Source organism: Salvelinus namaycush, unplaced genomic scaffold, assembly GCF_016432855.1.
Source record: "Salvelinus namaycush isolate Seneca unplaced genomic scaffold, SaNama_1.0 Scaffold880, whole genome shotgun sequence".
NCBI classification, from domain to species: domain Eukaryota; kingdom Metazoa; phylum Chordata; class Actinopteri; order Salmoniformes; family Salmonidae; genus Salvelinus; species Salvelinus namaycush.
In genome coordinates this window covers 54,883-80,283 of record NW_024061620.1, presented here as the reverse complement: position 1 = coordinate 80,283, position 25,401 = coordinate 54,883, and the positions used below count along the sequence as shown (strand labels likewise).

General features: G+C 40.3%; 3 non-coding genes and 5 pseudogenes across 3 annotated transcripts; all 8 read right to left on the bottom strand.

Annotated features, from left to right (window-relative positions):
* Positions 1–3,368: 3,368 nt before the first annotated feature.
* LOC120043272 lies at positions 3,369–3,518 on the bottom strand (annotated as a pseudogene).
* Positions 3,519–4,211: 693 nt separating this feature from the next.
* On the bottom strand, positions 4,212–4,330 carry LOC120043239. Its single transcript, XR_005476364.1, has one exon. It is a non-coding gene; the product is annotated as a 5S ribosomal RNA (ribosomal RNA).
* Positions 4,331–9,716: 5,386 nt separating this feature from the next.
* LOC120043271 lies at positions 9,717–9,866 on the bottom strand (annotated as a pseudogene).
* Positions 9,867–10,557: 691 nt separating this feature from the next.
* On the bottom strand, positions 10,558–10,674 carry LOC120043251 (annotated as a pseudogene).
* Positions 10,675–16,009: 5,335 nt separating this feature from the next.
* Positions 16,010–16,159, bottom strand: LOC120043270 (annotated as a pseudogene).
* Positions 16,160–16,852: 693 nt separating this feature from the next.
* LOC120043238 lies at positions 16,853–16,971 on the bottom strand. The gene has a single exon (XR_005476363.1). It is a non-coding gene; the product is annotated as a 5S ribosomal RNA (ribosomal RNA).
* A 5,349-nt stretch (positions 16,972–22,320) lies between these two features.
* Positions 22,321–22,470, bottom strand: LOC120043268 (annotated as a pseudogene).
* A 694-nt stretch (positions 22,471–23,164) lies between these two features.
* LOC120043237 lies at positions 23,165–23,283 on the bottom strand. Its single transcript, XR_005476362.1, has one exon. It is a non-coding gene; the product is annotated as a 5S ribosomal RNA (ribosomal RNA).
* Between the last annotated feature and the right edge of the window lie 2,118 nt (positions 23,284–25,401).

Sequence of the window (25,401 nt, the reverse complement as noted above, 5' to 3'; positions counted from 1 at the left end):
TGGTGTTTACATCAAACAATTTACAATGACATGTCGCTCCATAGGAATACATTGACTGCACCTCTCAATTCAACCGGAAGCCTATGTGGGTTATGAATGTCTTATGAACCTGTCTTTGATGTCAGTCCATCAGGCCACCATGAGGTCTACCTGTGTCGATTCTAAGCTTCCTGGAGCAACAGGAAGTGGTTAAATCACCCTAAAAGTGTTTGCCATAGCCAACCTGCAGTTTGAGAGAAATAGTGCATTCAGCCCTATGTAAATCAGTCAATTTTTAACATACAGACATAAAACTCAGGATTCTGTAAAAGCATACTCCAGTAATGATAAGTGTTTACTTTTAGCTTCCTGTGCAAACCGGAAGTGCCTTAATTGGTGTCAAATGGGCTGTTTCAAAGGGATAAAAATGTCAAATCTTTCCAAAACTTCATATATGTGAATAGACAACCCTCCTGAACTGTAAATCAGTCATTCATCCCATCAGATTAAAAAAAAAAAAAAAACACACCCACACAGAAATGATGGAGGGACACACTGAGGGGTTAAGAGGCAGACAGTGCCTGTAGTAGTTAGTTTTGTTCCAACTTTTAAAGAACCGTCAGACCTAGAGTTCTGAAACTTTACAAACCTGTTCTAGACCTCAGGTCGATTGTGCACGGTGAGTTATGTGGCTCTAGAAGGTTCTCAGACCGATAAACAGCCTCGTGTATTTGCAATGTTTTCAATTCATTTTGAGCTCAACGAAACTGGCGACATTTAGAAAAGTCCCAGAGTCTCAAGACTAGGTGCATTGAAACCGGCTCGGCCCATAGAGATGGACCTCAACGATTCTGTCCGATTGCTCATTCAAGCACCCCGTAGCAAGGCATGGAAAAAAGTGGATTTTCAGCACCAATTAGGGTTTTGCTCGGGCACCGAATGACCTATCGAGCCGAAACTTGGGATTCCAGGTCGCCTCACATAGGGCTAAACATAATGTGAATATTGGACCCGCAGCTAGAACATAACTACGTATTATTTGTTTTATTATGGTTTAAATAGAAGGCGCTGTGAATTTTGGGCCTGCTCTGAAATATGTGATAGTTGGCTTCTAAAGGAGTTGGTAAAAGTGAGTTTGGTGTCAGATGGTATCAGTTTGGTGTCTGAATATATCTAATTGACTGATGGACACCGACTTGCTACTTGACTTTTGTACATTTGCAATATGTTTCAACGGGGGGGTACCATCACAAAAAGCGACATGATGAAATTTAACACAACGAGCGATGGAGAGGAACCACTATCACTGCCCGGCCATCCTGAGGTCATCAGGACGTTGACTTTTGCATTTCTAAAGTATTTAAGAGAATGTACGTTACATTTGCAATATGATTCAACATCACATCATATTGCAAATGCACGTTAGATTTGCAATATGATTCAACACATCATATTGCAAATGTAACAGTGTGTGTTATGTTTGCAATATGATTCAACACATCATATTGCAAACGTAACAGTGTGTGTTATGTTTGCAATATGATTCAACACATCATATTGCAAATGTAACAGTGTGTGTTATGTTTGCAATATGATCCAACACATCATATTGCAAACGTAACAGTGTGTGTTATGTTTGCAATATGATTCAACACATCATATTGCAAATGTAACAGTGTGTGTTTGCAATATGATTCAACAGTGTGTTATGTTTGCAATATGATGTGATGTTTTTCACTGTTGAATCATATGCAAATGTAACGTGCATTCTTTAAATAAACCCTATGTGGGTTATGAATGTCTTATGAACCTGTCTTCAATGACAATCCATCAAGCCACTATGAGGTCTACCTGTGTTGATTCTAAGCTTCCTGGAGCAACCGGAAGTGATAAAATCACCCTAAAAGTGTTTTGCCATACCCAACCAGCAGTTTGTGATATATAGTGCATTCAACCCTTTGTAAATCAGTCAGTTCTTAACGTATAGACTTAAAACTCAGGATTCTGTAAAAGCATACCCCGATCAGGATAGGTATTTACTTATAGCTTCCTGTGCCAACCGGAAGTGCCTTAAAATGGGGTCATAGGTGCTGTTTCAAAGGGTTAAAAAAGTCAGATCTTTCCAAAACTTTAAGTGTGTGATTAGGCAACCTTCATGAACTGTAAATCAGTCATTTCTCTAAACAGATGTCAAAGAAAAGCTCACACACACACACACAAGTCCAAACTGTTCGTGCACCTGGTATTTTTTTGGGGTTACCAGGTGCCATGTTTCAAGATGGTTGAAATTGCATTTAGGGAGCATCCAGACCTTCATACCCGCTCTGGGAGCACTATTCTACGGCCAAAAATCAATGGGGGCTGGCCTGAGTGTTTTATGGAGGTTTTCACAAAAACTCAGAAAATATTCTGTTTTTTTTCTGGAAAATATTTTATGTTTTTTCTTCTCGAGTCAATGGGGTACGGCCTGAGTGATTTATGGAGGTTTCCAAACAAAGTCAAAAAATATTCTATGTTTCATGTTTTGGGTTACCAGGCGTCATTTTTCAAAACGGTTTTAAATGCTTTTAGGTGTCATCCAGACGTCCATGGGAGCACTATACTATGGCCCCAAATCAATGGGTGCTGGCCTGAGTGATTTATGGAGGTTTGGGGGGTGATACGTTTTTTCTAATTTATTCACATTTTTGACTTCGTATTAAATCAGATTGCAAATGCACAAAACATATTCCTTAAGTACAAGTAAACATTTATAAAAAATTATGACAGTAAAATGTGACTAAAGTATTTTCATACAGTTCTTATACATGTGTAATTGACATAAAAATCGAAAGAATTTCAAAAAACGGTCCAGAAAGCACTTTTTTAAAGGGGGTGATAAATTTTTTCCAAATATTTGACATTTTTGACTTTTGACTTTTGACTTCCTATGAAATCACATTCCAAATGCACAAAACATATTCCTTAAGTCCAAATAAAAATGTCCAAAAAATTATGTTAATAAAATTTGACAAAAGTATTTTCATACAGTTCTTACACATGTGTAATTGACATAAGGGGTGATAAGTTTTTGCCAAAACTTTCAAAATTTCAAAATTTCAAAATATGACTCTTGGGTCTTGACTTGCGTTACAGTAAGCCTATAAAAAATTAAGATGGAACACACTCGCCCACTATAGGATTTTTGGGGTGTTACACAGCTCATTTACAATATGGCATTTGTCATCAACTTTGGACGAAACAGCGCCGGATGTAATGTGAAATCCCACACAATCCCATCGTGTATATGGTCCGCTCGGTGCCAATAAGTTGCCATGTTATTTTGTACAATTGAGGGGGGACTTCCCTTACAAAGATATCAGGGTACAGCGCAAACGACCACTACCATAAATTTTGCAAACGACCACTACCATAAATTTTGCATTCGAGATTCCCACATTTGGAAAATTCAAAAGGGGTCAGCCCAGCCAGAGTGGAATGGCTGAGCCCCACACTGGGTCAACCAACTTCTTGATCACAGTATCTCTTCTGCTTAGTGGAGGGCAAGTCTCTCCAGTGCCAACATTTTCCGCTAACGGGAACCACTTTTTGTTGTGATAATATCATATCACATCGACCTGCGTTAAATGCCGTTTAGGAATGCACTTGCACACAGAGTGGTGAAAAAGTAGTTTATTTTGTTTACTAGATTATATCAGTGAACCACTAGATTCCCATCATGCAACACTGTCGAAAAAATCACCAATTACTTTTTAATATCTTAACCTATCTGATATCACAAATGTTTGCGATATGACGAAATACAATCACATTCAGACACACACACACACACACAGACAAATGCATGAAACCAATTGATTTATTATCGATAACATCTCAGATTCTCTTGTGCTTTTGATTTACTCCATAAAAGAAGGGTTGTAATTCCAACATGGAAAACACAGGGCCATCAGACACCAGTCCAGTTCCACTCCTCACCAGCATTATTTCCTTTGATCATTTGAACAGGGCGAGGGAGCACAGAGCACACACAAGCTGCATTCAGTAACAATATTCTTATTTGTCTTATGCATAAAAGGCAGTTGCTCCCTGACAACACAAGGAACTTTGATCGTATTAAAAGGGCAGGGGAGACTAGCCCATAGAAGCTGCATTTAGTCAATTCAGCATCAAATGCTTACTACAAGGCAGTGTTGCTGATGAAATAATGCCACACCCCCTAGTGGACAAAAGGCTTACAGCACCTGGTATTCCCAGGCGGTCTCCCATCCAAGTACTAACCAGGCCCGACCCTGCTTAGCTTCCGAGATCAGACGAGATCGGGCATATTCAGGCTGGTATGGCCGTAAGCAAAGGTACATCTCTTGGTACACCATATAAAGTCAAAGTGAGTCTGATAAACAGACATTGCATTCTCACCAATTAGATAAGCAGCTTGAACTTTGGCTCACTCAAAAAGTGGAAGAAATTACATATACTGTAGCCATCACTTTTTAGCACAGATAGTTGGATGAAATACAAACAAACCTTGCAAACATTTCTAAGCGAGGGCACATATTTCAGCCTTGTGGGAAAAAACGGACAAATACAATGACTTCTGACAAATACATCATCAGCAACAGTTTCCCATGCAGCTATCCTACTAGCCACAATAAATACACAAAAGCTCTGGATGTTGAAAACCTATTGCATTGTTCTGTGCTAAGGAGGAACGCATGTATGGACAATTTCATATTGGAAGCGCATGGGGCGCGTATGACACATCATGACCGGGGGGGTTAGAGTGGCTTCTCAACTATCTCTTGATTGAAGTACCAGCGTGGCATAAATACAATGCTGCATTTCGCAACATAATGTTTAGACAAAATGCCAACAATGTTTTGCTACAAACAAATGTTTCCACCTTTCGATTGGTCCACAAAGTCTCTTTCACAACTGACTTCAAAGATCTCCATAAGCACAGTCGGTTGACTCAAGTCATCCTTAAGCCTGCCGCCAAGCAACAGTTTATCATTAACATACCTTAAGGGAAGTGTGAGACGGGAGCCATATGATCGGTGAAGATTCTCCCATTGCGAATGTACGGTCCCTTACTAGACGTCCGACTTCGTCTCAGAAAATCGCGGACGGCGTCGGCCGAGGGCGGGGGGGAGCTCTTTCAGGAAGTCATCGAAGAAATCGTCTCGGACGTTCGGTCACCGTTTTATAAAAATAACAAATTTTTGACTTGGACTCCGCATTCTCGAAAATTCCCACAAGGGGGCAAATAAATCATATTGCAGGCGCACGAACACGGGGCAAACGAGCGCGGCCTTTTCTCCTAAACTGAAAATATTTCGAAGACGAAACTCGGCGAGCGTAGGTTTGGAGTAAAGGGAAGTTGGCCCCGAACAAGATGGCGTCGAGGCCTCTGCGCTTTTTGAGTTATGGCCATTTTTCTGGGATTAAAGGTCAAAAACGCAAAGTAGGGTGCAATTTGACCGCTTCACGTCAAAGTACATAAGCATACGGTGTCAGGAAAAAAAGAACCAGCCGTTTATCTATCGTAATTTAAGAGAAATCGTACATTGTCCATTTGGTGATGTTCACGAAGAGGAATTTTTTTTTCAAAAAATTCACAGATCCAGTTGCAGTTTGTTCACACGAACATTTTTAAAGTGGGTCTCGAAGCTCTGCGAGAATTCTGTGATTTTATGTGATTTTATGAAGTAACACACACTCATTTAACCCTCTGTTAATAAGTCAGTTCTTAACATAAAGACTTAAAACTCAATATTAAATAAGAGCCTACCCCAAGGAGGGTATGTGTTCACGTTCAGCTTCCTATGTCAACTGGAAGTACCTTAAAATGGTGCATAGGGTCAGGTTTGAAGGGTAATAAAGGTCAGATCTTTTCAAAACTTCACTTGTGTGATTAGACAACCCTCATGAAGTGTAATCAGTCTTTTTTCCCAACAGATGTCAAAGAAAAGCTCTCTCACACAAACACACACACACACAAAAAGGAAGGATGGAGTGAAAAAGTACGGTGCTTAAAGACACACAAAGCCTGCAATGGCATGACTATTATCTCCAGGCCGTGCCGAGTTCAACGAGATGCCCCGCTTGACCGTAGCTCGCTCGGTCTGAGCGCAGCGACCGTTACAAGAAAATGGACCCAAATGACCTTTTGACCTCATGTCAATTTTATTTGCTTTTGGGAGACAGAGAGAGAACCGTTAAGGTTAGAAGCACAATTTCACCTCAGGAATGTTCTTAAGGTCCTCCCAATCTGTGCAAGCCTAACCTTGACCTTGTGGCATTAACCCTTAACAGTTAAAAGCTGGTGTTTACATCAAACAATTTACAATGACATGTCGCTCCATAGGAATACATTGACTGCACCTCTCAATTCAACCTGAAGCCTATGTGGGTTATGAATGTCTTATGAACCTGTCTTTGATGTCAGTCCATCAGGCCACCATGAGGTCTACCTGTGTCGATTCTAAGCTTCCTGGAGCAACCGGAAGTGGTTAAATCACCCTAAAAGTGTTTGCCATAGCCAACCTGCAGTTTGAGAGAAATAGTGCATTCAGCCCTATGTAAATCAGTCAATTTTTAACATACAGACATAAAACTCAGGATTCTGTAAAAGCATACTCCAGTAATGATAAGTGTTTACTTTTAGCTTCCTGTGCAAACCGGAAGTGCCTTAATTGGTGTCAAATGGGCTGTTTCAAAGGGATAAAAATGTCAAATCTTTCCAAAACTTCATATATGTGAATAGACAACCCTCCTGAACTGTAAATCAGTCATTCATCCCATCAGATTAAAAAAAAAAAAAAAACACACCCACACAGAAATGATGGAGGGACACACTGAGGGGCTAAGAGGCAGACAGTGCCTGTAGTAGTTAGTTTTGTTCCAACTTTTAAAGAACCGTCAGACCTAGAGTTCTGAAACTTTACAAACCTGTTCTAGACCTCAGGTCGATTGTGCACGGTGAGTTATGTGGCTCTAGAAGGTTCTCAGACCGATAAACAGCCTCGTGTATTTGCAATGTTTTCAATTCATTTTGAGCTCAACGAAACTGGCGACATTTAGAAAAGTCCCAGAGTCTCAAGACTAGGTGCATTGAAACCGGCTCGGTCCATAGAGATGGACCTCAACGATTCTGTCCGATTGCTCATTCAAGCACCCCGTAGCAAGGCATGGAAAAAAGTGGATTTTCAGCACCAATTAGGGTTTTGCTCGGGCACCGAATGACCTATCGAGCCGAAACTTGGGATTCCAGGTCGCCTCACATAGGGCTAAACATAATGTGAATATTGGACCCGCAGCTAGAACATAACTACGTATTATTTGTTTTATTATGGTTTAAATAGAAGGCGCTGTGAATTTTGGGCCTGCTCTGAAATATGTGATAGTTGGCTTCTAAAGGAGTTGGTAAAAGTGAGTTTGGTGTCAGATGGTATCAGTTTGGTGTCTGAATATATCTAATTGACTGATGGACACCGACTTGCTACTTGACTTTTGTACATTTGCAATATGTTTCAACGGGGGGGTACCATCACAAAAAGCGACATGATGAAATTTAACACAACGAGCGATGGAGAGGAACCACTATCACTGCCCGGCCATCCTGAGGTCATCAGGACGTTGACTTTTGCATTTCTAAAGTATTTAAGAGAATGTACGTTACATTTGCAATATGATTCAACATCACATCATATTGCAAATGCACGTTAGATTTGCAATATGATTCAACACATCATATTGCAAATGTAACAGTGTGTGTTATGTTTGCAATATGATTCAACACATCATATTGCAAACGTAACAGTGTGTGTTATGTTTGCAATATGATTCAACACATCATATTGCAAATGTAACAGTGTGTGTTATGTTTGCAATATGATCCAACACATCATATTGCAAACGTAACAGTGTGTGTTATGTTTGCAATATGATTCAACACATCATATTGCAAATGTAACAGTGTGTGTTTGCAATATGATTCAACAGTGTGTTATGTTTGCAATATGATGTGATGTTTTTCACTGTTGAATCATATGCAAATGTAACGTGCATTCTTTAAATAAACCCTATGTGGGTTATGAATGTCTTATGAACCTGTCTTCAATGACAATCCATCAAGCCACTATGAGGTCTACCTGTGTTGATTCTAAGCCTCCTGGAGCAACCGGAAGTGATAAAATCACCCTAAAAGTGTTTTGCCATACCCAACCAGCAGTTTGTGATATATAGTGCATTCAACCCTTTGTAAATCAGTCAGTTCTTAACGTATAGACTTAAAACTCAGGATTCTGTAAAAGCATACCCCGATCAGGATAGGTATTTACTTATAGCTTCCTGTGCCAACCGGAAGTGCCTTAAAATGGGGTCATAGGTGCTGTTTCAAAGGGTTAAAAAGTCAGATCTTTCCAAAACTTTAAGTGTGTGATTAGGCAACCTTCATGAACTGTAAATCAGTCATTTCTCTAAACAGATGTCAAAGAAAAGCTCACACACACACACACAAGTCCAAACTGTTCGTGCACCTGGTATTTTTTTGGGGTTACCAGGTGCCATGTTTCAAGATGGTTGAAATTGCGTTTAGGGAGCATCCAGATCCTCCATACCCGCTCTGGGAGCACTATTCTACGGCCAAAAATCAATGGGGGCTGGCCTGAGTGTTTTATGGAGGTTTTCACAAAAACTCAGAAAATATTCTGTTTTTTTTCTGGAAAATATTTTATGTTTTTTCTTCTCGAGTCAATGGGGTACGGCCTGAGTGATTTATGGAGGTTTCCAAACAAAGTCAAAAAATATTCTATGTTTCATGTTTTGGGTTACCAGGCGTCATTTTTCAAAACGGTTTTAAATGCTTTTAGGTGTCATCCAGACGTCCATGGGAGCACTATACTACGGCCCCAAATCAATGGGTGCTGGCCTGAGTGATTTATGGAGGTTTGGGGGGTGATACGTTTTTTCTAATTTATTCACATTTTTGACTTCGTATTAAATCAGATTGCAAATGCACAAAACATATTCCTTAAGTACAAGTAAACATTTATAAAAAATTATGACAGTAAAATGTGACTAAAGTATTTTCATACAGTTCTTATACATGTGTAATTGACATAAAAATCGAAAGAATTTCAAAAAACGGTCCAGAAAGCACTTTTTAAAGGGGGTGATAAATTTTTTCCAAATATTTGACATTTTTGACTTTTGACTTTTGACTTCCTATGAAATCACATTCCAAATGCACAAAACATATTCCTTAAGTCCAAATAAAAATGTCCAAAAAATTATGTTAATAAAATTTGACAAAAGTATTTTCATACAGTTCTTACACATGTGTAATTGACATAAAAATCGAAAGAATTTCGAAAAACGGTCCAGAAAGCACTTTTTTAAGGGGGTGATAAGTTTTTTGCCAAAACTTTCAAAATTTCAAAATTTCAAAATATGACTCTTGGGTCTTGACTTGCGTTACAGTAAGCCTATGAAAAATTAAGATGGAACACACTCGCCCACTATAGGATTTTTGGGGTGTTACACAGCTCATTTACAATATGGCATTTGTCATCAACTTTGGACGAAACAGCGCCGGATGTAATGTGAAATCCCACACAATCCCATCGTGTATATGGTCCGCTCGGTGCCAATAAGTTGCCATGTTATTTTGTACAATTGAGGGGGGACTTCCCTTACAAAGATATCAGGGTACAGCGCAAACGACCACTACCATAAATTTTGCAAACGACCACTACCATAAATTTTGCATTCGAGATTCCCACATTTGGAAAATTCAAAAGGGGTCAGCCCAGCCAGAGTGGAATGGCTGAGCCCCACACTGGGTCAACCAACTTCTTGATCACAGTATCTCTTCTGCTTAGTGGAGGGCAAGTCTCTCCAGTGCCAACATTTTCCGCTAACGGGAACCACTTTTGTTGTGATAATATCATATCACATCGACCTGCGTTAAATGCCGTTTAGGAATGCACTTGCACACAGAGTGGTGAAAAAGTAGTTTATTTTGTTTACTAGATTATATCAGTGAACCACTAGATTCCCATCATGCAACACTGTCGAAAAAATCACCAATTACTTTTTAATATCTTAACCTATCTGATATCACAAATGTTTGCGATATGACGAAATACAATCACATTCAGACACACACACACACACACAGACAAATGCATGAAACCAATTGATTTATTATCGATAACATCTCAGATTCTCTTGTGCTTTTGATTTACTCCATAAAAGAAGGGTTGTAATTCCAACATGGAAAACACAGGGCCATCAGACACCAGTCCAGTTCCACTCCTCACAGCATTATTTCCTTTGATCATTTGAACAGGGCGAGGGAGCACAGAGCACACACAAGCTGCATTCAGTAACAATATTCTTATTTGTCTTATGCATAAAAGGCAGTTGCTCCCTGACAACACAAGGAACTTTGATCGTATTAAAAGGGCAGGGGAGACTAGCCCATAGAAGCTGCATTTAGTCAATTCAGCATCAAATGCTTACTACAAGGCAGTGTTGCTGATGAAATAATGCCACACCCCCTAGTGGACAAAAGGCTTACAGCACCTGGTATTCCCAGGCGTCTCCCATCCAAGTACTAACCAGCCCGACCCTGCTTAGCTTCCGAGATCAGAAGAGATCGGGCATATTCAGGCTGGTATGGCCGTAAGCGAAAGGTACATCTCTTGGTACACCATATAAAGTCAAAGTGAGTCTGATAAACAGACATTGCATTCTCACCAATTAGATAAGCAGCTTGAACTTTGGCTCACTCAAAAGTGGAAGAAATTACATATACTGTAGCCATCACTTTTAGCACAGATAGTTGGATGAAATACAAACAAACCTTGCAAACATTTCTAAGCGAGGGCACATATTTCAGCCTTGTGGGAAAAACGGACAAATACAATGACTTCTGACAAATACATCATCAGCAACAGTTTCCCATGCAGCTATCCTACTAGCCACAATAAATACACAAAAGCTCTGGATGTTGAAAACCTATTGCATTGTTCTGTGCTAAGGAGGAACGCATGTATGGACAATTTCATATTGGAAGCGCACTGGGGCGCGGATGACACATCATGACCGGGGGGTTAGAGTGGCTTCTCAACTATCTCTTGATTGAAGTACCAGCGTGGCATAAATACAATGCTGCATTTCGCAACATAATGTTTAGACAAAATGCCAACAATGTTTTGCTACAAACAAATGTTTCCACCTTTCGATTGGTCCACAAAGTCTCTTTCACAACTGACTTCAAAGATCTCCATAAGCACAGTCGGTTGACTCAAGTCATCCTTAAGCCTGCCGCCAAGCAACAGTTTATCATTAACATACCTTAAGGGAAGTGTGAGACGGGAGCCATATGATCGGTGAAGATTCTCCCATTGCGAATGTACGGTCCCTTACTAGACGTCCGACTTCGTCTCAGAAAATCGCGGACGGCGTCGGGCCGAGGGCGGGGGGGAGCTCTTTCAGGAAGTCATCGAAGAAATCGTCTCGGCGTTCGGTCACCGTTTTATAAAAATAACAAATTTTTGACTTGGACTCCGCATTCTCGAAAATTCCCACAAGGGGGCAAATAAATCATATTGCAGGCGCACGAACACGGGGCAAACGAGCGCGGCCTTTTCTCCTAAACGGAAAATATTTCGAAGACGAAACTCGGCGAGCGTAGGTTTGGAGTAAAGGGAAGTTGGCCCGAACAAGATGGCGTCGAGGCCTCTGCGCTTTTTGAGTTATGGCCATTTTTCTGGGATTAAAGGTCAAAACGCAAAGTAGGGTGCAATTTGACCGCTTCACGTCAAAGTACATAAGCATACGGTGTCAGGAAAAAAGAACCAGCCGTTTATCTATCGTAATTTAAGAGAAATCGTACATTGTCCATTTGGTGATGTTCACGAAGAGGAATTTTTTTTTCAAAAATTCACAGATCCAGTTGCAGTTTGTTCACACGAACATTTTTAAAGTGGGTCTCGAAGCTCTGCGAGAATTCTGTGATTTTATGTGATTTTATGAAGTAACACACACTCATTTAACCCTCTGTTAATAAGTCAGTTCTTAACATAAAGACTTAAAACTCAATATTAAATAAGAGCCTACCCCAAGGAGGGTATGTGTTCACGTTCAGCTTCCTATGTCAACTGGAAGTACCTTAAAATGGTGCATAGGGTCAGGTTTGAAGGGTAATAAAGGTCAGATCTTTTCAAAACTTCACTTGTGTGATTAGACAACCCTCATGAAGTGTAATCAGTCATTTTTCCCAACAGATGTCAAAGAAAAGCTCTCTCACACAAACACACACACACACAAAAGGAAGGATGGAGTGAAAAGTACGGTGCTTAAAGACACACAAAGCCTGCAATGGCATGACTATTATCTCCAGGCCGTGCCGAGTTCAACGAGATGCCCCGCTTGACCGTAGCTCGCTCGGTCTGAGCGCAGCGACCGTTACAAGAAAATGGACCCAAATGACCTTTTGACCTCATGTCAATTTTATTTGCTTTTGGGAGACAGAGAGAGAAACCGTTAAGGTTAGAAGCACAATTTCACCTCAGGAATGTTCTTAAGGTCCTCCCGATCTGTGCAAGCCTAACCTTGACCTTGTGGCATTAACCCTTAACAGTTAAAAGCTGGTGTTTACATCAAACAATTTACAATGACATGTCGCTCCATAGGAATACATTGACTGCACCTCTCAATTCAACCTGAAGCCTATGTGGGTTATGAATGTCTTATGAACCTGTCTTTGATGTCAGTCCATCAGGCCACCATGAGGTCTACCTGTGTCGATTCTAAGCTTCCTGGAGCAACCGGAAGTGGTTAAATCACCCTAAAAGTGTTTGCCATAGCCAACCTGCAGTTTGAGAGAAATAGTGCATTCAGCCCTATGTAAATCAGTCAATTTTTAACATACAGACATAAAACTCAGGATTCTGTAAAAGCATACTCCAGTAATGATAAGTGTTTACTTTTAGCTTCCTGTGCAAACCGGAAGTGCCTTAATTGGTGTCAAATGGGCTGTTTCAAAGGGATAAAATGTCAAATCTTTCCAAAACTTCATATATGTGAATAGACAACCCTCCTGAACTGTAAATCAGTCATTCATCCCATCAGATTAAAAAAAAAAAAAAACACACCCACACAGAAATGATGGAGGGACACACTGAGGGTCTAAGAGGCAGACAGTGCCTGTAGTAGTTAGTTTTGTTCCAACTTTTAAAGAACCGTCAGACCTAGAGTTCTGAAACTTTACAAACCTGTTCTAGACCTCAGGTCGATTGTGCACGGTGAGTTATGTGGCTCTAGAAGGTTCTCAGACCGATAAACAGCCTCGTGTATTTGCAATGTTTTCAATTCATTTTGAGCTCAACGAAACTGGCGACATTTAGAAAAGTCCCAGAGTCTCAAGACTAGGTGCATTGAAACCGGCTCGGCCCATAGAGATGGACCTCAACGATTCTGTCCGATTGCTCATTCAAGCACCCCGTAGCAAGGCATGGAAAAAAGTGGATTTTCAGCACCAATTAGGGTTTTGCTCGGGCACCGAATGACCTATCGAGCCGAAACTTGGGATTCCAGGTCGCCTCACATAGGGCTAAACATAATGTGAATATTGGACCCGCAGCTAGAACATAACTACGTATTATTTGTTTTATTATGGTTTAAATAGAAGGCGCTGTGAATTTTGGGCCTGCTCTGAAATATGTGATAGTTGGCTTCTAAAGGAGTTGGTAAAAGTGAGTTTGGTGTCAGATGGTATCAGTTTGGTGTCTGAATATATCTAATTGACTGATGGACACCGACTTGCTACTTGACTTTTGTACATTTGCAATATGTTTCAACGGGGGGTACCATCACAAAAAGCGACATGATGAAATTTAACACAACGAGCGATGGAGAGGAACCACTATCACTGCCCGGCCATCCTGAGGTCATCAGGACGTTGACTTTTGCATTTCTAAAGTATTTAAGAGAATGTACGTTACATTTGCAATATGATTCAACATCACATCATATTGCAAATGCACGTTAGATTTGCAATATGATTCAACACATTCATATTGCAAATGTAACAGTGTGTGTTATGTTTGCAATATGATTCAACACATCATATTGCAAACGTAACAGTGTGTGTTATGTTTGCAATATGATTCAACACATCATATTGCAAATGTAACAGTGTGTGTTATGTTTGCAATATGATCCAACACATCATATGCAAACGTAACAGTGTGTGTTATGTTTGCAATATGATTCAACACATCATATTGCAAATGTAAACAGTGTGTGTTTGCAATATGATTCAACAGTGTGTTATGTTTGCAATATGATGTGATGTTTTTCACTGTTGAATCATATGCAAATGTAACGTGCATTCTTTAAATAAACCCTATGTGGGTTATGAATGTCTTATGAACCTGTCTTCAATGACAATCCATCAAGCCACTATGAGGTCTACCTGTGTTGATTCTAAGCTTCCTGGAGCAACCGGAAGTGATAAAATCACCCTAAAAGTGTTTTGCCATACCCAACCAGCAGTTTGTGATATATAGTGCATTCAACCCTTTGTAAATCAGTCAGTTCTTAACGTATAGACTTAAAACTCAGGATTCTGTAAAAGCATACCCCGATCAGGATAGGTATTTACTTATAGCTTCCTGTGCCAACCGGAAGTGCCTTAAAATGGGGTCATAGGTGCTGTTTCAAAGGGTTAAAAAAGTCAGATCTTTCCAAAACTTTAAGTGTGTGATTAGGCAACCTTCATGAACTGTAAATCAGTCATTTCTCTAAACAGATGTCAAAGAAAAGCTCACACACACACACACAAGTCCAAACTGTTCGTGCACCTGGTATTTTTTTTGGGGTACCAGGTGCCATGTTTCAAGATGGTTGAAATTGCGTTTAGGGAGCATCCAGACTCTCCATACCCGCTCTGGGAGCACTATTCTACGGCCAAAAATCAATGGGGGCTGGCCTGAGTGTTTTATGGAGGTTTTCACAAAAACTCAGAAAATATTCTGTTTTTTTTCTGGAAAATATTTTATGTTTTTCTTCTCGAGTCAATGGGGTACGGCCTGAGTGATTTATGGAGGTTTCCAAACAAAGTCAAAAAATATTCTATGTTTCATGTTTTGGGTTACCAGGCGTCATTTTTCAAAACGGTTTTAAATGCTTTTAGGTGTCATCCAGACGTCCATGGGAGCACTATACTACGGCCCCAAATCAATGGGTGCTGGCCTGAGTGATTTATGGAGGTTTTGGGGGGTGATACGTTTTTTCTAATTTATTCACATTTTTTGACTTCGTATTAAATCAGATTGCAAATGCACAAAACATATTCCTTAAGTACAAGTAAACATTTATAAAAAATTATGACAGTAAAATGTGACTAAAGTATTTTTCATACAGTTCTTATACATGTGTAATTGACATAAAAATCGAAAGAATTTCAAAAAACGGTCCAGAAAGCACTTTTTTAAAGGGGGTGATAAATTTTTTCCAAATATTTGACATTTTTGACTTTTGACTTTTGACTTCCTATGAAATCACATTCCAAATGCACAAAACATATTCCTTAAGTCCAAATAAAAATGTCCAAAAAATTATGTTAATAAAATTGACAAAAGTATTTTCATACAGTTCTTACACATGTGTAATTGACATAAGGGGTGATAAGTTTTGCCAAAACTTTCAAAATTTCAAAATTTCAAAATATGACTCTTGGGTCTTGACTTGCGTTACAGTAAGCTATAAAAAATTAAGATGGAAACACACTCGCCCACTATAGGATTTTTGGGGTGTTACACAGCTCATTTACAATATGGCATTTGTCATCAACTTTGGACGAAACAGCGCCGGATGTAATGTGAAATCCCCACACAATCCCATCGTGTATATGGTCCGCTCGGCTGCCAATAAGTTGCCATGTTATTTTGTACAATTGAGGGGGGACTTTCCCTTACAAAGATATCAGGGTACAGCGCAAACGACCACTACCATAAATTTTGCAAACGACCACTACCATAAATTTTGCATTCGAGATTCCCACATTTGGAAAATTCAAAAGGGGTCAGCCCAGCCAGAGTGGAATGGCTGAGCCCCACACTGGGTCAACCAACTTCTTGATCACAGTATCTCTTCTGCTTAGTGGAGGGCAAGTCTCTCCAGTGCCAACATTTTCCGCTAACGGGAACCACTTTTTGTTGTGATAATATCATATCACATCGACCTGCGTTAAATGCCGTTTAGGAATGCACTTGCACACAGAGTGGTGAAAAAGTAGTTTATTTTGTTTACTAGATTATATCAGTGAACCACTAGATTCCCATCATGCAACACTGTCGAAAAAATCACCAATTACTTTTTAATATCTTAACCTATCTGATATCACAAATGTTTGCGATATGACGAAATACAATCACATTCAGACACACACACACACACACAGACAAATGCATGAAACCAATTGATTTATTATCGATAACATCTCAGATTCTCTTGTGCTTTTGATTTACTCCATAAAAGAAGGGTTGTCATTCCAACATGGAAAACACAGGGCCATCAGACACCAGTCCAGTTCCACTCCTCACCAGCATTATTTCCTTTGATCATTTGAACAGGGCGAGGGAGCACAGAGCACACACAAGCTGCATTCAGTAACAATATTCTTATTTGTCTTATGCATAAAAGGCAGTTGCTCCCTGACAACACAAGGAACTTTGATCGTATTAAAAGGGCAGGGGAGACTAGCCCATAGAAGCTGCATTTAGTCAATTCAGCATCAAATGCTTACTACAAGGCAGTGTTGCTGATGAAATAATGCCACACCCCCTAGTGGACAAAAGGCTTACAGCACCTGGTATTCCCAGGCGGTCTCCCATCCAAGTACTAACCAGGCCCGACCCTGCTTAGCTTCCGAGATCAGACGAGATCGGGCATATTCAGGCTGGTATGGCCGTAAGCAAAGGTACATCTCTTGGTACACCATATAAAGTCAAAGTGAGTCTGATAAACAGACATTGCATTCTCACCAATTAGATAAGCAGCTTGAACTTTGGCTCACTCAAAAAGTGGAAGAAATTACATATACTGTAGCCATCACTTTTTAGCACAGATAGTTGGATGAAATACAAACAAACCTTGCAAACATTTCTAAGCGAGGGCACATATTTCAGCCTTGTGGGAAAAAACGGACAAATACAATGACTTCTGACAAATACATCATCAGCAACAGTTTCCCATGCAGCTATCCTACTAGCCACAATAAATACACAAAAGCTCTGGATGTTGAAAACCTATTGCATTGTTCTGTGCTAAGGAGGAACGCATGTATGGACAATTTCATATTGGAAGCGCATGGGGCGCGTATGACACATCATGACCGGGGGGGTTAGAGTGGCTTCTCAACTATCTCTTGATTGAAGTACCAGCGTGGCATAAATACAATGCTGCATTTCGCAACATAATGTTTAGACAAAATGCCAACAATGTTTTTGCTACAAACAAATGTTTCCACCTTTCGATTGGTCCACAAAGTCTCTTTCACAACTGACTTCAAAGATCTCCATAAGCACAGTCGGTTGGACTCAAGTCATCCTTAAGCCTGCCGCCAAGCAACAGTTTATCATTAACATACCTTAAGGGAAGTGTGAGACGGGAGCCATATGATCGGTGAAGATTCTCCCATTGCGAATGTACGGTCCCTTACTAGACGTCCGACTTCGTCTCAGAAAATCGCGTGGACGGCGTCGGGCGAGGGCGGGGGGGAGCTCTTTCAGGAAGTCATCGAAGAAATCGTCTCGGACGTTTCGGTCACCGTTTTATAAAAATAACAAATTTTTGACTTGGACTCCGCATTCTCGAAAATTCCCACAAGGGGGCAAATAACTCATATTGCAGGCGCGACGAAACACGGGGCAAACGAGCGCGGCCTTTTCTCCTAAACTGAAAATATTTCGAAGACGAACTCGGCGAGCCGTAGGTTTGAGTAAAGGGAAGTTGGCCGCCGAACAAGATGGCGTCGAGGCCTCTGCGCTTTTTTGAGTTATGGCCATTTTTCTGGGATTAAGGTCAAAAACGCAAAGTAGGGTGCAATTTGACCGCTTCACGTCAAAGTACATAAGCATACGGTGTCAGGAAAAAAAGAAAACCAGCCGTTTATCTATCGTAATTTAAGAGAAATCGTACATTGTCCACTTTGGTGATGTTCACGAAGAGGAATTTTTTTTTCAAAAAATTCACAGATCCAGTTTGCAGTTTGTTCACACGAACATTTTTAAAGTGGGTCTCGAAGCTCTGCGAGAATTCTGTGATTTTATGTGATTTTTATGAAGTAACACACACTCATTTAACCCTCTGTTAATAAGTCAGTTCTTAACATAAAGACTTAAAACTCAATATTAAATAAGAGCCTACCCCAAGGAGGGTATGTGTTCACGTTCAGCTTCCTATGTCAACTGGAAGTACCTTAAAATGGTGCATAGGGTCAGGTTTGAAGGGTAATAAAGGTCAGATCTTTTCAAAACTTCACTTGTGTGATTAGACAACCCTCATGAAGTGTAATCAGTCATTTTTTCCCAACAGATGTCAAAGAAAAGCTCTCTCACACAAACACACACACACACAAAAAGGAAGGATGAGTGAAAAAGTACGGTGCTTAAAGACACCAAAGCCCTGCAATGGCATGACTATTATCTCCAGGCCGTGCCGAGTTCAACGAGATGCCCCGCTTGACCGTAGCTCGCTCGGTCTGAGCGCAGCGACCGTTACAAGAAATGGACCCAAATGACCTTTTGACCTCATGTCAATTTTATTTGCTTTTGGGAGACAGAGAGAGAACCGTTAAGGTTAGAAGCACAATTTCACCTCAGGAATGTTCTTAAGGTCCTCCCAATCTGTGCAAGCCTAACCTTGACCTTGTGGCATTAACCCTTAACAGTTAAAAGCTGGTGTTTACATCAAACAATTTACAATGACATGTCGCTCCATAGGAATACATTGACTGCACCTCTCAATTCAACCTGAAGCCTATGTGGGTTATGAATGTCTTATGAACCTGTCTTTGATGTCAGTCCATCAGGCCACCATGAGGTCTACCTGTGTCGATTCTAAGCTTCCTGGAGCAACCGGAAGTGGTTAAATCACCCTAAAAGTGTTTGCCATAGCCAACCTGCAGTTTGAGAGAAATAGTGCATTCAGCCCTATGTAAATCAGTCAATTTTTAACATACAGACATAAAACTCAGGATTCTGTAAAAGCATACTCCAGTAATGATAAGTGTTTACTTTTAGCTTCCTGTGCAAACCGGAAGTGCCTTAATTGGTGTCAAATGGGCTGTTTCAAAGGGATAAAAATGTCAAATCTTTCCAAAACTTCATATATGTGAATAGACAACCCTCCTGAACTGTAAATCAGTCATTCATCCCATCAGATTAAAAAAAAAAAAAAAACACACCCACACAGAAATGATGGAGGGACACACTGAGGGGCTAAGAGGCAGACAGTGCCTGTAGTAGTTAGTTTTGTTCCAACTTTTAAAGAACCGTCAGACCTAGAGTTCTGAAACTTTACAAACCTGTTCTAGACCTCAGGTCGATTGTGCACGGTGAGTTATGTGGCTCTAGAAGGTTCTCAGACCGATAAACAGCCTCGTGTATTTGCAATGTTTTCAATTCATTTTGAGCTCAACGAAACTGGCGACATTTAGAAAAGTCCCAGAGTCTCAAGACTAGGTGCATTGAAACCGGCTCGGTCCATAGAGATGGACCTCAACGATTCTGTCCGATTGCTCATTCAAGCACCCCGTAGCAAGGCATGGAAAAAAGTGGATTTTCAGCACCAATTAGGGTTTTGCTCGGGCACCGAATGACCTATCGAGCCGAAACTTGGGATTCCAGGTCGCCTCACATAGGGCTAAACATAATGTGAATATTGGACCCGCAGCTAGAACATAACTACGTATTATTTGTTTTATTATGGTTTAAATAGAAGGCGCTGTGAATTTTGGGCCTGCTCTGAAATATGTGATAGTTGGCTTCTAAAGGAGTTGGTAAAAGTGAGTTTGGTGTCAGATGGTATCAGTTTGGTGTCTGAATATATCTAATTGACTGATGGACACCGACTTGCTACTTGACTTTTGTACATTTGCAATATGTTTCAACGGGGGGGTACCATCACAAAAAGCGACATGATGAAATTTAACACAACGAGCGATGGAGAGGAACCACTATCACTGCCCGGCCATCCTGAGGTCATCAGGACGTTGACTTTTGCATTTCTAAAGTATTTAAGAGAATGTACGTTACATTTGCAATATGATTCAACATCACATCATATTGCAAATGCACGTTAGATTTGCAATATGATTCAACACATCATATTGCAAATGTAACAGTGTGTGTTATGTTTGCAATATGATTCAACACATCATATTGCAAACGTAACAGTGTGTGTTATGTTTGCAATATGATTCAACACATCATATTGCAAATGTAACAGTGTGTGTTATGTTTGCAATATGATCCAACACATCATATTGCAAACGTAACAGTGTGTGTTATGTTTGCAATATGATTCAACACATCATATTGCAAATGTAACAGTGTGTGTTTGCAATATGATTCAACAGTGTGTTATGTTTGCAATATGATGTGATGTTTTTCACTGTTGAATCATATGCAAATGTAACGTGCATTCTTTAAATAAACCCTATGTGGGTTATGAATGTCTTATGAACCTGTCTTCAATGACAATCCATCAAGCCACTATGAGGTCTACCTGTGTTGATTCTAAGCTTCCTGGAGCAACCGGAAGTGATAAAATCACCCTAAAAGTGTTTTGCCATACCCAACCAGCAGTTTGTGATATATAGTGCATTCAACCCTTTGTAAATCAGTCAGTTCTTAACGTATAGACTTAAAACTCAGGATTCTGTAAAAGCATACCCGATCAGGATAGGTATTTACTTATAGCTTCCTGTGCCAACCGGAAGTGCCTTAAAATGGGGTCATAGGTGCTGTTTCAAAGGGTTAAAAAAGTCAGATCTTTCCAAAACTTTAAGTGTGTGATTAGGCAACCTTCATGAACTGTAAATCAGTCATTTCTCTAAACAGATGTCAAAGAAAAGCTCACACACACACACACAAGTCCAAACTGTTCGTGCACCTGGTATTTTTTTGGGGTTACCAGGTGCCATGTTTCAAGATGGTTGAAATTGCATTTAGGGAGCATCCAGACCTCATACCCGCTCTGGGAGCACTATTCTACGGCCAAAAATCAATGGGGGCTGGCCTGAGTGTTTTATGGAGGTTTTCACAAAAACTCAGAAAATATCTGTTTTTTTTCTGGAAAATATTTTATGTTTTTTCTTCTCGAGTCAATGGGGTACGGCCTGAGTGATTATGGAGGTTTCCAAACAAAGTCAAAAAATATTCTATGTTTCATGTTTTGGGTTACCAGGCGTCATTTTTCAAAACGGTTTTAAATGCTTTTAGGTGTCATCCAGACGTCCATGGGAGCACTATACTATGGCCCCAAATCAATGGGTGCTGGCCTGAGTGATTTATGGAGGTTTGGGGGGTGATACGTTTTTTCTAATTTATTCACATTTTTGACTTCGTATTAAATCAGATTGCAAATGCACAAAACATATTCCTTAAGTACAAGTAAACATTTATAAAAAATTATGACAGTAAAATGTGACTAAAGTATTTTCATACAGTTCTTATACATGTGTAATTGACATAAAAATCGAAAGAATTTCAAAAAACGGTCCAGAAAGCACTTTTTTAAAGGGGGTGATAAATTTTTTCCAAATATTTGACATTTTTGACTTTTGACTTTTGACTTCCTATGAAATCACATTCCAAATGCACAAAACATATTCCTTAAGTCCAAATAAAAATGTCCAAAAAATTATGTTAATAAAATTTGACAAAAGTATTTTCATACAGTTCTTACACATGTGTGAGAATTGACATAAGGGGTGATAAGTTTTTGCCAAAACTTTCAAAATTTCAAAATTTCAAAATATGACTCTTGGGTCTTGACTTGCGTTACAGTAAGCCTATAAAAAATTAAGATGGAACACACTCGCCCACTATAGGATTTTTGGGGTGTTACACAGCTCATTTACAATATGGCATTTGTCATCAACTTTGGACGAAACAGCGCCGGATGTAATGTGAAATCCACACAATCCCATCGTGTATATGGTCCGCTCGGTGCCAATAAGTTGCCATGTTATTTTGTACAATTGAGGGGGGACTTCCCTTACAAAGATATCAGGGTACAGCGCAAACGACCACTACCATAAATTTTGCAAACGACCACTACCATAAATTTTGCATTCGAGATTCCCACATTTGGAAAATTCAAAAGGGGTCAGCCCAGCCAGAGTGGAATGGCTGAGCCCCACACTGGGTCAACCAACTTCTTGATCACAGTATCTCTTCTGCTTAGTGGAGGGCAAGTCTCTCCAGTGCCAACATTTTCCGCTAACGGGAACCACTTTTTGTTGTGATAATATCATATCACATCGACCTGCGTTAAATGCCGTTTAGGAATGCACTTGCACACAGAGTGGTGAAAAAGTAGTTTATTTTGTTTACTAGATTATATCAGTGAACCACTAGATTCCCATCATGCAACACTGTCGAAAAAATCACCAATTACTTTTTAATATCTTAACCTATCTGATATCACAAATGGTTTGCGATATGACGAAATACAATCACATTCAGACACACACACACACACACAGACAAATGCATGAAACCAATTGATTTATTATCGATAACATCTCAGATTCTCTTGTGCTTTTGATTTACTCCATAAAAGAAGGGTTGTAATTCCAACATGGAAAACACAGGGCCATCAGACACCAGTCCAGTTCCACTCCTCACCAGCATTATTTCCTTTGATCATTTGAACAGGGCGAGGGAGCACAGAGCACACACAAGCTGCATTCAGTAACAATATTCTTATTTGTCTTATGCATAAAAGGCAGTTGCTCCCTGACAACACAAGGAACTTTGATCGTATTAAAAGGGCAGGGGAGACTAGCCCATAGAAGCTGCATTTAGTCAATTCAGCATCAAATGCTTACTACAAGGCAGTGTTGCTGATGAAATAATGCCACACCCCCTAGTGGACAAAAGGCTTACAGCACCTGGTATTCCCAGGCGGTCTCCCATCCAAGTACTAACCAGGCCCGACCCTGCTTAGCTTCCGAGATCAGACGAGATCGGGCATATTCAGGCTGGTATGGCCGTAAGCAAAGGTACATCTCTTGGTACACCATATAAAGTCAAAGTGAGTCTGATAAACAGACATTGCATTCTCACCAATTAGATAAGCAGCTTGAACTTTGGCTCACTCAAAAAGTGGAAGAAATTACATATACTGTAGCCATCACTTTTTAGCACAGATAGTTGGATGAAATACAAACAAACCTTGCAAACATTTCTAAGCGAGGGCACATATTTCAGCCTTGTGGGAAAAAACGGACAAATACAATGACTTCTGACAAATACATCATCAGCAACAGTTTCCCATGCAGCTATCCTACTAGCCACAATAAATACACAAAAGCTCTGGATGTTGAAAACCTATTGCATTGTTCTGTGCTAAGGAGGAACGCATGTATGGACAATTTCATATTGGAAGCGCATGGGGCGCGTATGACACATCATGACCGGGGGGGTTAGAGTGGCTTCTCAACTATCTCTTGATTGAAGTACCAGCGTGGCATAAATACAATGCTGCATTTCGCAACATAATGTTTAGACAAAATGCCAACAATGTTTTGCTACAAACAAATGTTTCCACCTTTCGATTGGTCCACAAAGTCTCTTTCACAACTGACTTCAAAGATCTCCATAAGCACAGTCGGTTGACTCAAGTCATCCTTAAGCCTGCCGCCAAGCAACAGTTTATCATTAACATACCTTAAGGGAAGTGTGAGACGGGAGCCATATGATCGGTGAAGATTCTCCCATTGCGAATGTACGGTCCCTTACTAGACGTCCGACTTCGTCTCAGAAAATCGCGGACGGCGTCGGGCCGAGGGCGGGGGGGAGCTCTTTCAGGAAGTCATCGAAGAAATCGTCTCGGACGTTCGGTCACCGTTTTATAAAAATAACAAATTTTTGACTTGGACTCCGCATTCTCGAAAATTCCCACAAGGGGGCAAATAAATCATATTGCAGGCGCACGAACACGGGGCAAACGAGCGCGGCCTTTTCTCCTAAACTGAAAATATTTCGAAGACGAAACTCGGCGAGCGTAGGTTTGGAGTAAAGGGAAGTTGGCCCCGAACAAGATGGCGTCGAGGCCTCTGCGCTTTTTGAGTTATGGCCATTTTTCTGGGATTAAAGGTCAAAAACGCAAAGTAGGGTGCAATTTGACCGCTTCACGTCAAAGTACATAAGCATACGGTGTCAGGAAAAAAAGAACCAGCCGTTTATCTATCGTAATTTAAGAGAAATCGTACATTGTCCATTTGGTGATGTTCACGAAGAGGAATTTTTTTTCAAAAAATTCACAGATCCAGTTGCAGTTTGTTCACACGAACATTTTTAAAGTGGGTCTCGAAGCTCTGCGAGAATTCTGTGATTTTATGTGATTTTATGAAGTAACACACACTCATTTAACCCTCTGTTAATAAGTCAGTTCTTAACATAAAGACTTAAAACTCAATATTAAATAAGAGCCTACCCCAAGGAGGGTATGTGTTCACGTTCAGCTTCCTATGTCAACTGGAAGTACCTTAAAATGGTGCATAGGGTCAGGTTTGAAGGGTAATAAAGGTCAGATCTTTTCAAAACTTCACTTGTGTGATTAGACAACCCTCATGAAGTGTAATCAGTCTTTTTTCCCAACAGATGTCAAAGAAAAGCTCTCTCACACAAACACACACAACACAAAAAGGAAGGATGGAGTGAAAAAGTACGGTGCTTAAAGACACACAAAGCCTGCAATGGCATGACTATTATCTCCAGGCCGTGCCGAGTTCAACGAGATGCCCCGCTTGACCGTAGCTCGCTCGGTCTGAGCGCAGCGACCGTTACAAGAAAATGGACCCAAATGACCTTTTGACCTCATGTCAATTTTATTTGCTTTTGGGAGACAGAGAGAGAACCGTTAAGGTTAGAAGCACAATTTCACCTCAGGAATGTTCTTAAGGTCCTCCCAATCTGTGCAAGCCTAACCTTGACCTTGTGGCATTAACCCTTAACAGTTAAAAGCTGGTGTTTACATCAAACAATTTACAATGACATGTCGCTCCATAGGAATACATTGACTGCACCTCTCAATTCAACCTGAAGCCTATGTGGGTTATGAATGTCTTATGAACCTGTCTTTGATGTCAGTCCATCAGGCCACCATGAGGTC